Source organism: Lactuca serriola, chromosome 5 (assembly GCF_051521515.1).
Source record: "Lactuca serriola cultivar US96UC23 chromosome 5, Lser_US96UC23_V15, whole genome shotgun sequence".
NCBI classification, from domain to species: domain Eukaryota; kingdom Viridiplantae; phylum Streptophyta; class Magnoliopsida; order Asterales; family Asteraceae; genus Lactuca; species Lactuca serriola.
In genome coordinates this window covers 326361579-326378777 of record NC_136412.1, presented here as the reverse complement: position 1 = coordinate 326378777, position 17199 = coordinate 326361579, and the positions used below count along the sequence as shown (strand labels likewise).

Below are 17199 nucleotides of genomic sequence, written 5' to 3'. Positions count from 1 at the left end.
CACATTCATGTAGGAAAATGGTTAAAATACAAAGAAAATCGCGATTTGGAACTCGAAAATAGCTTCCGAAATCGTTCTTCATCTCGATTAAAAAAAATACTTACCGTAGATCAACAAGGAAAAATCAAAAAGACCGCCGTTTTCCTCTCTGGTGGTCAGCGCTGCCGCCATCAACGAGGAACCTGAATCGGGAATGAAGAACCTGCACATCTTGAGCATTGAGATCTGAATCGGGAATGAGGAACCTGATTCGAGATGAATCGAGATTAGTACCAGATCCGATAACTCAAGAGTAGTGGTGTCATCCGATTGGGGGGGATTGGTTTTAGGGATTTCGGATTGAGAGCGGAGGAAGGATGTGAGGTCTTAGAGAGTAAGGGAAGAGTAGTGGGAGCAGTAGAAGGGGTTATGATCAAGATGGAGAACAGTTTTTCCGGCTGCGGAGGCTGCGGCGTCGATGATGGATTCAGGAAGACCGGTGCTGACGACGATGAGATCAAAGTTTGTTGGGTCGATCGGGGGGTAGGATTCCGTCTCCGCCATTAAAAAGGGGGAATTGGGTTAAAATCAAACGTAACTAGCAAAATCACATGGAGTATTTGTGGAAGTTATTTCTCAAATTACCTAGTTACCTTTATTGATTTATTTAATTATTGTTTTTCCTATTAATTTTTTATTGGTCCGCAATCATGCATACAATAATACAATACTTAGTTATAATACATGAACATCTCTCTCTCTCTCTCTCATGCAAAAATACGAAAACAGATTTTATCTTATAAAACTCAAACATATGTACTTTAGAAATTAAATTTATTAGCAAGATAATAAGTTTACATTGAAGAGTGTTATGGTAATATAGATTTAAAGATTGTTTTAACAACCGTTTCTCTCTCTTTTTTTTACACTCTTAGTCACTTTTAAATTCAAGTTTTCATAATAAAAAAGTCAAAAAACATGTTTTGTTAATATGAAAAAATTTCTCATGTATTATCGATTATCATTATGTAACTCAAAATTTGAATAGATTATTGTTCAAAATAAAAAGTTGAGGTGACACAATTTCATAGATTTTCCTTGTTTTAACAAATTTTTATAAATATAAATCACACAATCAACACAAATAGCCGACTTTTAATAGACCCCTAAAGAACACGTAAACGTATTCTGAATAATGATATTTCAAAGCAACTTAAAGTGGAGGGAGTGATTCTCCGAATCTACTTGTCACCTAGGCGCCACATCATCATCATCTTTTGGCTTTCAACTCACTTGTATCCGTCCCAACCTACAACTCAAATAATCTATCTTTCCCACCCGACTCCCAATGTACATGTAATGGTACAAGTTGAAAGAGAAAGAGATGAGCAGGTGAAGCCGGCAGACCCACTCCTAGGCAGAATGGTGGTGGTATCTAGGACCAAGAAAACAACAACTCTGTGCACCCTTATAAAATTCAAATCAAATTAAGGAGAAAAATACACAAAACCACATAGATACCAAGTGTTTATAGGTTTAAATTTCCCAAAGAGACATGTGCCCTTAAACTTCCCAAAGAGATGCTTTGAATTTCATAACAATAAAAAATATAAAAAAAAAATAAAATAACAAGTTTTTATCGGTTTTGATTTTTACCACATAGAAACGAAGAAGCAACTTTTCAAGGGTTGCGTTGTCTCTGAAGGCTCGACAAGAGCAACTATCTCTCTAGCTTTGATATGAAGATCCAACCTGTTTCAATATTATCACAATATCTAAATCAAATTTCCTTGAATAACCTATTATGCACATCAAATGTCATAAAAGATTGTTTGTAATTCATGCAGGTGATACAAAAAGGACAAACACCTATGCATTTCAAAGAATAATAGAATTTCTTAAATAAAAGAAAAGTAATTTACTTTATTTGACATGTTCAACCATCTGAATCATCTTGTTTGTAGGCCGTAGCTAAGTTTTAAATTTGAAATGAGATATTAAATTGCATTAAGAGATGAAATGGCCTTGAGATAAGATTCAAGTATAAAATGGTGAAAGTTCATTATACTGCCATGCAAGAACTGAATCTGAGTAAACAAATATATGAGATGATAAGATTCATAAGCAAGAGGTAAATAAGCTAGATGAAATCTTAGTTATAATAACTATAGATAGGACGCCTAGAAACGAGTGAAAAGGAAAGGACAAATTAAATAACTCAAACATGAACTTAAGCTCATCTGAACATTAGGTGCACTGCAGAAAAAGAGATGAGATGATCTTAAGATTCCAAGTGCAAAATAAAGAAAGTTGCACCATAGTAAATTATTAATGAATTATTCTACAAGAGAAAAATCAGGCCATAATTCTAAACAAGAGTGTCTTGACATTAGCCTCTAAAGCTCATACCATCATAGATATTCAACAAAGGCCAAATCCAAAAGAAAATGAAACTACAAGGATAAAAAAATGCAACAAAAATTTTGTTTTTGGTCAATATCCGTAAACAAATATTATATATATAACAGGGACAAAATTTGTAATTTACTACAAGGTTATTAATATAAATTGGTACGTGCAAAAAGGTAAAAATGGTACACACTGAAGAGAAGTTAACAATTTAGATCTCCAAATAAGAATGTGAATATACTATTGCAAAGCTCATGCACAACTACATAAACATGTTCATCGAAAGAACTCAAAAGGAGAAAATAATAAAATGTTAAAGTTTAATAAAGGGTGGGCACAAAGAGGGACCATAAAAAGAAGGGAAAACTTAAGTTCAAATTAAAAGGTAAGAGACATCACAAAGGGCCTATATATGGAAATAACACATCTTGTATCATGCCAACTAACTAAGAAATAACTACTGCATCATAATCAAAAAGGAAAACACATAACAGAACATTTGTCCACATAAGACATGAAATAACCAAAAGGAATTGAAGTAAATAAAAATAAATAAATAAATAAAAAGTCTTAAAAGAACCTTGGTTACAACAATAATGAGAGTACAATGCTGAAATTGGGTCGATTTTTCAAAATAAACTGTATTGATAAAAGATTGCTTGGATTTTTCAAAGTAAAATGCTTTTTTAAGAAAAATTTAATAGGTACACTGCTAAAAAAAGGAAAACTGAATGTATATAGGCAAACTGAAAATACAATGCTATAACAGGTAGATTTGTCAACATAAAATGCCTTCATATTGAAATATATGGTAGATTTTTCAAAGTAGAATGCCTTGATAAGAAAAAATGATACACTTTTCAAAATAAAATGCCTTGATAAGAAAATACTTGAAAGTTACAATGTTTTAACACAAATATTATAGTTTTGCTTCAACAACAATTAAACAACCAAGAAAAGCTCCACTGTCACCAAAAGATTGTTATCAACAGAATTGTTAAAATTCTTAACTTTTATCTCTAAATAAGAAGACAATGCTCTAATTGGCAGATTTTTCAAAAAAAAAATAAAATGTACTGAAAAAATAAAATTGTTTGTATTTTTCAAAGTAAAATGCCTTGTTAGGAAAATTTTAATAAGTATAATGCTATTTAATAAATAAAAAGGAGACTGAAAAAGTCAAATGCTACGGACTGGTTGATTTTTTAAAGGGACGTGCTTTTTATAGGAAAACTGAAAACACAAGGCTGTAACTGATAGAGTTGTCAACATAAATGTCTTCATTTTGAAAAATATGATAGATTTTTAAAAGTAAAATGCCTTGACAAGATAAAATTTGAAAGTTATAATGTTGCAACAGAAAGAAAGCTAAAAAGTACTATGTTATAAATGGGTTAGTTTTTCAAAGTAAAATGCCTTGTTAAGAAAAAAAATGATATAGTTCTCAAAATTAAAATGCCTTGATAAGAAAATACTTGAACATTTTAACACAAATAAAACTGAAAAGTGCAATGCTAATGGGTTCATTTTTTAAAAAGGAGATCTGCTTATTATATTAAAAATGAAGACAAAATGCTAGATTTTGGTAGATTTTTCAAAAGAAAATGACTTGAAATAGTAAAATATGATACATATTTAAGGAAACATTTGAAAGTTTTAATATTAGAATGAAAACAAAAAAAAAAAAAAAAAAAAAAAAAAAAGAGTCATGCTAACAATGGGTTGATTTTTCAAAGTTGTGCCTTGACTAGAAAAAAAAAATGATATGTTTTTCAAATAAAATGCCTTGAGAAGAAAGTTACAATGTTTAACAACAATAAAACTGAAGAGCGCAAAGCTACAAATGGGATATTTTTTTAAAGGGAAATATGCTTATTATATACAGAAAAAGTACAATGCTATAATTGGTAGAATTTTCAAAATAAAATGCCTTAAAAGTGAAAAATATGATAGTTTTTGATAGCCACCTGCATAAATTACAAATTGTCACCAAGAGGTAAGATATATATATATATATATATATATATATATATATATATATATATATATATATATGATGTGTTGTCACAACAACAGAATCTTTGGATGCATACATGCATAGAAACTGTAGAAAAACAAGGAGATGCTCTAAAGATTAAAATTCAAAAGGTTAAGAATCTACTAAACTGCTGTCTTAAAAAGATAGAAGGAGAAAATTGAGTAAAACATCATAGCAACTATATAAAAAAAGCTGAGATGATCTTAAGATTCAAAATAGAAAGATTAATAATGGAAGAGAAGTCAATTTTTTTAATAAAAAAACTAAGTAAACATGCTAACAGAGGTAGACATATAATACACATTGGCCAAAGTAAATATAACTGCACCAAGTTCTGTAAAGGTAAAGTGGTTGAATGGGTAAAGATGTTTGTATGGATAAAATAATGTATACATAATTTTTAGACTGAATAAACCATCTGAATGACAGTTTTACACTCGACTTCCAAAAGGTTGATACATATTCAACATTTTAATAAAAGACAAATATACTATATAGATGTCCAGATTAAGTCATTAAATCAAAAAGACAAATATACTAAATAGTGTAAGAGCACACAAATCCAAAAGGTTATTAAGCAAATGAAGATATATTAATATGGGATGGGATTAGATCATAATCCATTTTCAGATTAACTTTAAGAAGGCAAAAAAAAACTATAAAATAGGGTAAAATAGGAATTAGCCACTGTATTATGTATACATCATTTTATCCATACATGTGTTTTCCTCCAATATAGCCACTGTATAAACAAATTAGATGTTATTAAGATTCATAATGAAAAGAAGGTTAATAATAGAAATTTTCATCAAGCAAAGAAAAAGACCCAAAGAATCTCAAGACGATGAAGAGAAGTAGGTGAATAACAGAACTTGTGTTCACATAAGACCATTATATATATATCCACAAAATAAACAAGTTACTAGAGAACAAAACAGAGGAGAAACGAACAATGCTGATTGATGTATTATTATAAATGATCGAAAGGAAGAGGAAAGAGCAAACAACCTAAACCATCACATTAAGGTTGTATAACAAGAAACAAAAACTGGAATAAGTTTAATCAAGATCATATTAATTAATGCATAAACAAAGAGAGGAAAAGAAATTCATCATCAGTTTTGTAAAATATAGCAACATACTGTCATGAACCTGTGTATTGTAGCATCTTAACTTCATTTACTTCGATTATAAGTTCATAACATTGTATTTTCAGTTTTATTTCTTATTAAAGCTTTGTCTTACAAAAAAACTACCCAATTAAAGCATTGATGTTTTTCTTATTAGTAGGACATTATACTTTGAAAAATATGCCTTATTATAACTAATAACAGTAAACATTGTTTTGTATTTGTATGATATTGCTATAACTGGGTAAGTATTTCAAAGTGCCATGTTGTAATAGAAAGAAATGAAAGTATGAACCTTGCATTTTTGCTATATACATAATAACATGTGCTCCCCAGTGTGTTGCTCCTATCAAATTATTCTTCCTGATTCATAATCAATTAAGCTTTCAGAAGACAGAGGATATAGAAAGGTCTTTTTGACATTTCTTATGTCTACGGGAGGAAAGACATTTGTGAAAAAGCCTGTTTGTTTTTCAGAAGACAAAGGATATAGAAAGGTCTTTTTGACATCTTTTTCCGGAAGACAAAAAAAAATAGCTTCTAACTTTGGAAGACATTAATTTTTAAGTTCTAATCCTAATTTAATATTTCTTTTTCCACCTATTAACTAGGTGATAGCCCATCGCACATTGACAATATATTTTGAGAAATGATGAGTTGCATGTATAAAACATATACATCCGGATAATTCACTAAGCTTTCCTTCTTCTGTAGAAAAACAATCTTAAAAGGTGAGATTAACCTAAAAGCTTATGAAAAAGAAGGGTAAACAAAGTGAACTTATGCTCATTAAAAATTTTAGATTTCAAGTAGTATATCGTGAAAGTTAATTACACGGTTATAAAAAAGATAGGATGACTTTGAATATGAGTAGAGTGGATGAATAAAAAAAAGTGCATTTGATGTCATCATAGCAACTATAAAAAAAATTAGATGATCTGAAGATTCACAATCAAAAGGTTGTTAATTATCTTAGATTTCAAGAACAGAATCATTACACTGCAATAAAAGAGATAAAACATCCCAACTTTCAACCAGAAACCCAAAAAAGAAAACACATAAAAGACCATTATATTTATAGAGAGCATCAGAAAAACACAATCCATAGCTTGAAATAACTAAATATGATCTTAAGATTCACAATCAAAAAGGTTAAAAATCTAGATTGCAATTTAGCAACATACAAGAGTTGACAAGAACATAATAATAATATATGTGCATGAGGCAATCTTTAGATTTATAATCAAAAGGTGAATACTCTTATATTTATATGCTCTACTCTAGATCTACAGCACAAAAAATTACATTACAACTTCTATCATTCAGATCTCTCCCAACGAAATGACTTCTCTAACAATCAAAACCTACCTCCAACTAACTCCTCTCTTCCGTATATAAAAGACACACAATGACAGAATTGCCCCTCAAATCAGTTGAAAGTTACTCATTACTAACATAAGATTTTCAAACATAGTCAACTCTAAGTCTTATTCCTTCTTGTGTAAAAGACACACAATGACAGAATTGCCCCTCAAATCAGTTGAAAGTTACTCATTACTAACATAAGATTTTCAAACATAGTCAACTCTAAGTCTTATTCCTTCTTGTGTAAGTGAACCTTAGGGAATAGAACTAAATATATATGTGCAATTGGTGATCAAAAGGAATAGAAGATTTAAAAAATAAATAAAACTTAAAGAGTACCGCATAAAGACCATTATAGAAACGAGGATACTTCAAAATCATCATCATTAGATTTAGTCAGACTACAACAACAAAGTACATAAAAATAAATGGGTTGAATTTTCAGAGTAAAATGCCTTGATAAGAAGAAAATACTTGAAAGTTACAATGTTTTTAACACAAATAAAACTGTAAAGTGCAATGATACAAGTGGGATCATTTTTTACAGGGAAATATGTTTATTATATAAAAAAGAAAGTGCAATGCTATAGTTTCTAGGTAGATTTTTCAAAAAAAAATGCCTTAATAATGAAAATTTTGATAGATTTTTAAAAGTAAAATGCCAATGTATCACTTTGAAAACAGTGGAGTAATAGAATAGTTATTTCTATGATTTTCTAGATCAAAATATCATGTAGTTCCCCATCTACTACCCCCTTAAGAACTCTATAATGAATACCCATTTAACAGATAAACAAGTAAAATGTATTAATTAGAAGCAAAATGTAATAAACATGCTAAGGATACCCACTATATAATAATAATAATAAAAGTTATAAAAAAAATAATTATAAAAGATAAAGATGAGTTATGAAATAATATATATTTCAAGTGCAAAATGGAAAAAATTCATTTGCAATGCTATAATAGATTGGGCGAATAATACGAATAAGAAACAACCAACAAACATCTCAATTGCAATTTAGCACCACAAATGAGTTGAAAAGAACCAAATCAAAGTAAACATGCATGCATGTATTAATAGGTTCCACCATAGCCACATAAGTAGATAGGATTCCTAAGGTTGAAGAACACAAACATGGGCTACCTTTCCTAATGAACAAATCCAAAAGGTTATTAAACGACTGAAAATATATTAATATGGAATAGATAGGATAACACAATGCAAGAGTTAACAAGAGCTCAACATGAGTAAACATACATGATTCGTAATCAAAAGGTTAATAATTTATAACCACAGAAAAACGATGAGTTGTGATCAAGCTTCATAATCAATTGGACTGAAAAAAAAAATATATTGTTTGAAAAACAATGAGATGTTATCAAACACTAACTAGAAGGTTATTAATAAAAATTCCTAAATGTAAAATGATAAAAGTTCAATGCACTGCTTCATAGATAGGATGCAAGTAAAATGAATAGAGTGGGCGAATAAGAAACAACAAACTATCTCAATTGCAATTTAACACCATTTATGAATCGACAAGAACAAAATCCACATGCAAGAGTTAACAAGAACTCAACATGAGAAACAACAAACTATCCACATGCATTGAAGAAAAAAAGCACAAATGATCTTAGCATTCATAATTAAAAGTTTAACAATCAAGATTTCAAGAAAAATGATACACATTCAAGAGAAGTGAACAATTTCCATCTCCAGATAAGAAGGCAGATATATTACTGCATAGCTCATGTATAACAACATAAAAAAGGTCATGGAAAGAACTCAAAAAGGGAAAATAATAAACTGGAAACTAGTAAAAACTATAAATAGGTGAGCACGTAATACCTTATAGAGAGACACGAAAAAGAAGGGAAAACAAAGTGAACTTAAGATTCACAATCAAAAGGTTAATTAATTATAATCTTAAATTCCAAGAACAGAATCATTACACTGCAATAAAAAGAGAAAGAAAGAGCTGACATCAGACACCAAAATGGAAGACAACTCTCATGCTTATGCTCCCCAACTATCTATCAACTGGAAACCCAAAAAAGGAAACACATTGAAGAAAAATAAATGTTATATAAGTGATACCCATATATCCCTTTATCAAACCCCCCTCCCTATGATACACATTCTGATAGTTACAATGAAACTACACAAAAAATGAAATTGCATGACCCCAAAAAGCTAGAAAACCCCCCAAAAAACTCACTATGTTTCATTATGTATCTTCTTTATTCTAAATGATTGACCAACAAACTCAAACAAGGAACTTAAAAAGAATAGAGAGTAGGATCAATCAACTATCAATTATATTACCAAAAAATTAAAAGATTATCTATGTATAAAATGAAGAACATGATGAAAAACAAGAAGCTCAATGACCTTAATTTTCAAGTAGGAAAGAATTATATAAGGAACCTCTGCCAATAAAAAATCAAAACCCTTCAAAAAAAACAAGATGTGATATTAAGATTCATAACAAAATTAAAGAGCTAATAAAGGAAAAAGTTCATTCTTTAGGATTTGCTTCTACAACAACTTAAACAACCTAAAGATGATATTGTATATATATACTATAGGACGCAGGATAAACACAAATATCTAGAAAACGAATTGGTAAAAATGATATTTTACAAAGTTGAAGGTTGATAGGGGAGGGGGGATACTGTTTTAAAAAGTAGAGGATGAAAAATATCATTGTACAAAATACAGGGGGTCAAAAGTGAATGATCATACAAAATTAAAGGATTGAAGTACAATGCTATAAATGGGTCATTTTTGTTTGATTTTTCAGAAGAAAATGCCTTGATATAGAAAAAGATGATAAAAGTAAAAAGCCTTGTTAAGAAAACATTTGAAAGTTATAATGTTGTAACAGAAAGAAAACAAAAAACTCCATGTAAAATGTATAAAATAATATGGGATTAGATCATAAACCGTTTAAAGAAGATTAAGTTGAAGGAAAAAAATGTAAAATCTATAAAATAGGGGTAAATAAGAATAAATTAGATGTTATTAAAATTCATAATGGAAAAATTCATTAGATAAAGAAAAAGACCCCAAGCATCTCTAGAGAATGGAAGACAAGTAGGTGAATACTAATCTTGCAACAGAAAGAAAACAAAGAAGTGTGAAGCTATAAAATGGGTTGACTTTTCAAAGGGAAATTAATATGCTTATAATAAGAAAAAATTAAAGTACAATGCTATAGATAGTATTTTTTTTTTCAAAAAAAAAAAATGCCTTGATGAGGTAAAAACTTGATAGATTTCTATTATAAGTAAAATGCATTGCTATATTTTGGTTTGAAATGCCAATCAATGATAACTAATACACACAACACAACAAAATATATACCTGCATAAATAATTGAAGTGTTTTGCTGTTTCTCAGCATACCCACTATAATTGACAAGATTTAAGAAGACACAACAAAATAACAGATAAGAATATTCAAAACTAAAAAGAATAAAAGGGGTGGGATAATTATATCAAACAAAAAATACAAATAGAAAAGCTTAGAGAAGTTTACCTCATCATAGACTTCCTTGATACCCCCCTTGTGCTCTTTAATTTCTACACATGTTCAAGATATCCACATAATGATTTGTAAACATGATCGTATTTCTGCACATGAAGGGTAGGATAGTCATATTCTAATAATCAACATACAGTTATTTCTTTCACCTAACAGGAAATGTTAAATGTTGATTTTTATTTTGTTTACAGTTCTCTTTGGTGGCACCTCATCAATAACAACAATTTCATAACCCAAAAATTAAATTATTGTGGCCTTTAAATAATCAATTCTGCATCAGATAAATAACTAATGGAAAATTACGTACCTTTGAGCTTTAAAACCTTTCATAACATCTGATCTTGAAACATGTCTTTGACCTCCTTCAAACAAGTCATTGGTTGTGAGTTTCTGTCCATTGTTGTGATTGCATGAGTTCTTGTACAGAGTTAGTAAAAATATAAAAATGTGGGCAAAATAGTCATTTTACATGGGCGGCATGAAGCCCAAAGACCAAATCCAAAAAGGATAAAAAAGTGCAAGAAAAACAATCCGAAAACAAGTTTTATAAAATTTGTGTAATTTACGAGTCTTATAAGGTTTTATTAATATAAATTTCTAATTGCAAAGAAGATACTACTAAATAGAGATATGAACACAGCAGGTAAGTCACATGTTTGTGCCCTAAATTTTAGCATCATGTCCTGAATACTTAAGAAAAATTGCATTGCTCCTGAGGTACAATGAAAAAAAAACTAAAATCAACAAACATGGAATCGACAATGAAAAATCAACAAACATACATGCATTTTGTGCCACAATCACAACTGTAGAAAAAATGAGATGGACTCAATATTTATAATCTAAAGGTTAATAATATTGTTTTTAATTGTAGAATAGTGAAAGTTCATTACACTTATATATATTTCATCAAACGATTAAACAACATAAAAAATCTCCTTTGTTGTCAAGGAAAACAAGAAAAAGTCAGCAACAGAGTTGAACTTCCTCATCACTGGAAAAAATATTAAAAAGATGAAAGGAATTCAAAGCAAGTAAAATCAATACACATACAAGAGAAATGAACGTCTTATATCTCCAAATAAGAAGACAATGTAAATATACAGTCCATAGCATGAATATACTTCAAAATAGTGTAGAACAGACAAATAGTAGAAGAAAAAAAAAACAATGTACATACTACACACCTCATGAGAAGTAAAAATGGAAGCCTGGATCATTTGCATCAAAGTACAGCAATTAGTAAAAATATAAAAATGGGGACAAAATAGTCATTTAACATGGATTTAATGGCTAACTTTAGGCAGCATGAAGCGTAAAAAAACAAGTGGTTATATATATAATAGGGACAAAATTTGTAATTTAGTAGCGTGAAAGTTCATTATACTAATATGAGGGAGATAAGTCAATCAATTGAAGAAGCCCTCTGTGTAGACAAACGAACTATTTAAAAGAAAATCAAACCATAGGATAGCCATGTGTGAAAGAAATGGGACAAGGGAAACATTCATGTAAACAGAACTACATCTTAAGATTCACTATCAAAAGGTTGTTTATAATCTCAGATTTCAAAAACAGAATCATTACACTGCAATAAAAAAAAATGGGATACATTTAGTGCCAATTATACTAACAGAGAGAGAGAGAGAGAGAGAGAGAGAGAGAGAGAGTTGACATTATGCTTCAGAGTTCATTGTTGTGAGTTTCTTGTCCATTTTTAGTAAAAATATAAACATGAATGCAAAATAGTCATGCTACATGGACTTAACAGCTAACTTATATCAAAAACAAAAAAAATGAAACTACAACAATCAAATATGCAAGAAAATTCATTTTTGGTCGATATTCGAAAATAAAGTGCAAACTAGATGTTGGAAAATTAAAATAGTCAAATCAAAAAAGAGCATCAAGGTGAAAATGAGCTATAAAAATAAGCTTAGAGATTAAATATATTTTTATAATTATATATTAGAAGTCTTGGGCTTTAAAAGTCATATTATTATCCAACAAGGATCCATAAAAACTAGCATAAGATTAATTAAGGGCTTAAAAGCTGTAAAATAGAAAGGGAAAAGTTAATTACACTGCTATTTGATTTTGCTTCAGCAAAAACTAAACAACCTAAAAAGGCTCCATTATGTTATCAATAATAGAGTTAATTGTTGAAATTCTTGATTACATTTTTCAGATTAAAAAGAAAGTAAACTCGTTTCCAGACAAGAAAACCTAAATTCTATCTCCAAACCTAAATAGCATAATCTAGAGAAAAAACAAGTCCATGAACACATTACATACATCAAAACCATGATAATAAAAAAAGAATTGATATATTTTTTTAAAAGTTAATAAGAAATTTTTTGAAAGTTAAAATGCTCTGACATAAAGAAAAGTGAATAGTGCAATGCTGTAATTGGGTTGATTTTTCAAAAGAAAATGACTTGATATAGTAAAATATGATAACCAAGGAATTCAAAAACCCTAATTTTCAAATAGGAAAAAAGTTGTATAAGGAACACTTCTGACATCCAAAAATCAAAACCCTTCAAAAGAAGAATCAAGAACAAGACAACTGACAGATGAAAAAACAAAATATGAAAAACAGACATGGGTTGAAGAGACATGAATCATTTCATGGGCTAGCTTCCTACCTAACGAACAAAACAAAAAGGTTATTGAACAAATAAAAATATATTAATATGAGAAAACAAGATTACCTTTCATAAAAAAAATGTAAAATCTATAATATAGGTGTATTTTCCTCCACTATTGCAAATGTATAAATAAATTAGATGCAATTAAGATTCATAATGAAAAGGTTAATAAAAGAAAAGTCATTAACTAAAGAAATCTCAAGAGGATGGAAGAGAAGTAGGTGAATAAAAAAGGACAAACCATCTATCTCAATTGCAATTTACCAGCATTCATTAACGAGATGCTCTTAAGATTATAAATCAAAAGTTTAATATAATAATGGGAAAATGACTTAAAAGCCCAACGAAGTTTTCAAACCGTTCAAAAAACCCCAATCATTTTTTGTCTGTTCAAAAAAACCCAACAAACTTAACATTTTGTCTAAAAAGCCCAACTAAGTTACACTTTCTTGAAAGTCAAATAAGAGAAACAGATGACGTGACTTATTACCGATTTACCATATCGGAAAAATGACTTGTTAGGCCAATGAAGTTTCCAAAACATTTAAAAAACTTCAATCATGTTTTGACTGTTCAAAAAAAACCCAACGAACTTAAACAAAACAAAATTGGGATTTTTTGAACGGTTTGGAACTTTGTTGGACTTTTTAGACAAAAGTTTAAGTCCGTGGGGTTTTTTTGAACAGACAAAATATGATTGGGGTTTTTTGAATGGTTTGGAAACTTCGTTGGGCTTTTAAGTCGTTTTCCCTATAATAATCTATACACTGCTATGAATCGAGTGTCTGAATAAAGAGTTGATGAGAACTAAATATTTACATGAGTAAACAAACATGCACGCATTTAGTCGTCTCTCATGTATGTATGATAATACAAAGTACAAACAGTTAAGAAGCCAGTGTATAAAAACATGATTATGTCATGCCAATGCGGAAGCTAAAGCAAAACTTAGGAAGAATATAAAACTAGTATATTATATATTATATGTCTCTCCAAGTTGAAGATAAAAGTCAAGAAGAAGGCACTTTACCATATTTACACTAAAGCCTTATTAAAACAAAACATTAGACCTTACACTTAGTTTTAATAATTAAATGAAAAGCTAGCATTATGTGCCCCTTAAATTCTAGCATTATGTCCTGAATATTTAAGAAAAATTGCATTGCTCTTGACTCTTGAGGTACAATGAATAAATCTGAAATCACCAACTATGAGGCACAGAAACTAACAATGCTGACTGATGTATTATTATTATAAATGATCAAAAGGAAGAGGAAAGAGCAAACAACCTAAACCACATCACATTAATTAAGGTTGTATAACAAGAAACAAAAACTGGAATTCAAGATCATATTAATGCATGAAACAAAGAGAGGAAAAGAAATTCATTATCAGTATTATCAATGATCAAAAGGAGAAGGAATGTAAAAACACAATAATGTTCAAGCAAAAACTTTAATAGTAAAAAAAAAAGAGGTAAAATAATGTTTTTAAAATATGGGCTTAGGCTTATTATATAGGTTTTATGAAACTTATCTTGATGTTAAAACTTTATCATTTTGTGGGACAAAAAAGACAATAAAGTCTACCCTACCTACAAATCCAACTATTGAGGGATATTTCCAAACCAAACCTTGAACCACAAATATAAACATCACTCAAATCAAACTACCATTCAAAAGAAATTTCTTATAATTAAAAACATCAATACCTCTCAACCTTGCATTTTTGCTATATACATAATAACATGTGCTCCCCAGTGTGTTGCTCCTATCAAATTATTCTTCATGAGAAGCTTACAAATAACCTATTAGAGAAAAAAAAAGTTAAAACAAAAAGACAGATTCTTGAAAATCAACATACCAATCAGGCAATGGGCTAAAAGCGTGACTTTCAGGAGTGATTAAAGCACCTCCTTATACACACTTTGAGTAAACCCACAAATCATCATTCACATAAACACCATTATATTCGTATTTCATATAATCAAGTAACCTACAGTTCCTGATCCATAGACTATAAGCAGAAATACAAACACATACACACAGAGTAAAAAGAACAATATTAACAATCTGTAGTCGATTCCTCTGAGATCATACAGATAACTGATTTAGATGGTTCTTAAAAATTTAGAGTACAAGCCCCAAGTTAGGTTAAAAGAAGAGGGAAATTGCTAATTCCACAACCAGAGAAAAAGTATGGCTCAAATGGTTCATGGAACTACAATGACTAGTTATGAATATGAATAAAACATTTGGTGCCACCATATCAACAGCAGAAAAAAGATTAGATGATATTAAGATTCATAATAAATTAAGCTTTTATAAATTTATTCTCAGTTATATAGAATGGTAAAAGTTCATTACATATACTAACATAGGATAGTAAAGCCATTCAAATAAGCCCTCTCTCTCTTGACATGAGACACAAACAAACTAATTTAAAAGAAAATCAAGGATAAACATGTGTGAAACAAATGGGACAAAGGTTAATAATGAAATAAATAATTAAAATAAGACCCCAGGCATCTGAAGACGATGGAAAGCTACCCTTACTGTTTGAATAAAACTGACTTACTAAGACTTATGACCAAGATAACCCTTCCTATTATTAAACTTACTACATCAGGATAATTCACAAAGCTTTCCTTCTCCTGTAGAAAAACAATGTAACTATCTTAGGATTTGTACAAAAGGTATATATAATTAAAATATAGAATCATGAAAGTTCACAACATTACTACGTTTTGGCTGCTTCACCATAAAACTGACTTACAGAATCATTACACTGCAATAAAAGAGAGAAAGCATCTCACCAAAATGGAAGAGAACTCTCATGCTTGTGCTCCACAACTTTCAACCACAAACCCAAAAAAGCAAAACACATAAGAGTAAATATACATGCATTAAGTGCAAAATGATAAACTCATACGATGATCCAAAATTAAAAGTTTCAATAACATAACGGTGAAAGTTCACTAGTCTTTTATAAACAGATCGGATGCCAAAAGATAGGTGGAAAAAAAAAAGACAAAAAGCTCAATTACAAGAGTTGACAAGAAGATAACCTAGCCTGTGCATGAGGCGATATATTTAGATTTACAATTAAAAGTTGATTAGAATGATCTATATATGCAGGATGTATGCGAGAGTTGACAAGAGTGGAATCTGAGTAAACATGCATGGACTTTGGGGCCTCTGTAGCAACTGCAGAAAAAAGATGAAAGTTTAAGAATCTATAAATGCTCAATTACAAAATGAAGAAAGTTCATAACATTGCTATAAATAGATATAATGACTAGGAGCACAAATGAATGGAGCAGGCAAACATGTTCAGTTGTTTACAACTGCATTTGAGTAAACATATTCAACTGTAGAAAAAAAAAAGATGAAACTATCTTAGGATCTATACAAAAGGTATATGATCTAGATTTCAAGTATAGAATGATGAAAGTTCATTACATTACTACGTTTGGGATGTTTCACTAAAAAAAATCATGCATGTAAAAAAGCATGAGTGTACTAGAACTCAAGAAGGAAAAAAAACATTTGACTGAAAACTATATAAACAACTTATATTATCTCCAAATAAGAAGGCAATGTATTAAAATACTGAATATACATACATACCATCATGCATAGGAATGAATGTGAGTATACATATACTATAGATGCATTAGGTGCCACAATAGCAATTGTAGGAAAGAGTTCATATGATCTTAGGATTCATAATCAAAAGTTTAACAATTAATTAAGAAGATTTCAAGAACATAATTTATTACATTTCTATAAATAGATAGGATACAATTTACCATTATCCAAGAGTTGAAAAAAGATCCAGCTCACTTGCAATTAATTTACCACCATGCAAGAGTTGACAGGAATAGAATAATATATGAGCATGAGGCAATCTTTAGATTTATAATCAAAAGGTGAATACTCTTATATTTATATGCTCTACTCTAGATCTACAGCACAAAAAATTACATTACAACTTCTATCATTCAGATCTCTCCCAACGAAATGACTTCTCTAACAATCAAAACGATATCTGTCGTTTCCAAAAAAATGTGTCTTT

The 17199-nt window shown here is 29.6% G+C and overlaps 1 long non-coding RNA gene across 1 annotated transcript in view; it reads right to left on the bottom strand.

The window, feature by feature from the left end:
- Positions 1-1093: 1093 nt before the first annotated feature.
- Positions 1094-17199, bottom strand: part of LOC145055164 (uncharacterized) — a 28981-nt gene continuing 12875 nt past the window's right edge. Inside the window, exons 7-10 of the long non-coding RNA XR_013685090.1 lie at positions 14834-16328; positions 10779-10861; positions 10466-10560; positions 1094-1731 (exon numbers count right to left, since the gene is read on the bottom strand). This is a non-coding gene — a long non-coding RNA (uncharacterized LOC145055164). The remainder of the gene's footprint in view (positions 1732-10465; positions 10561-10778; positions 10862-14833; positions 16329-17199) is intronic.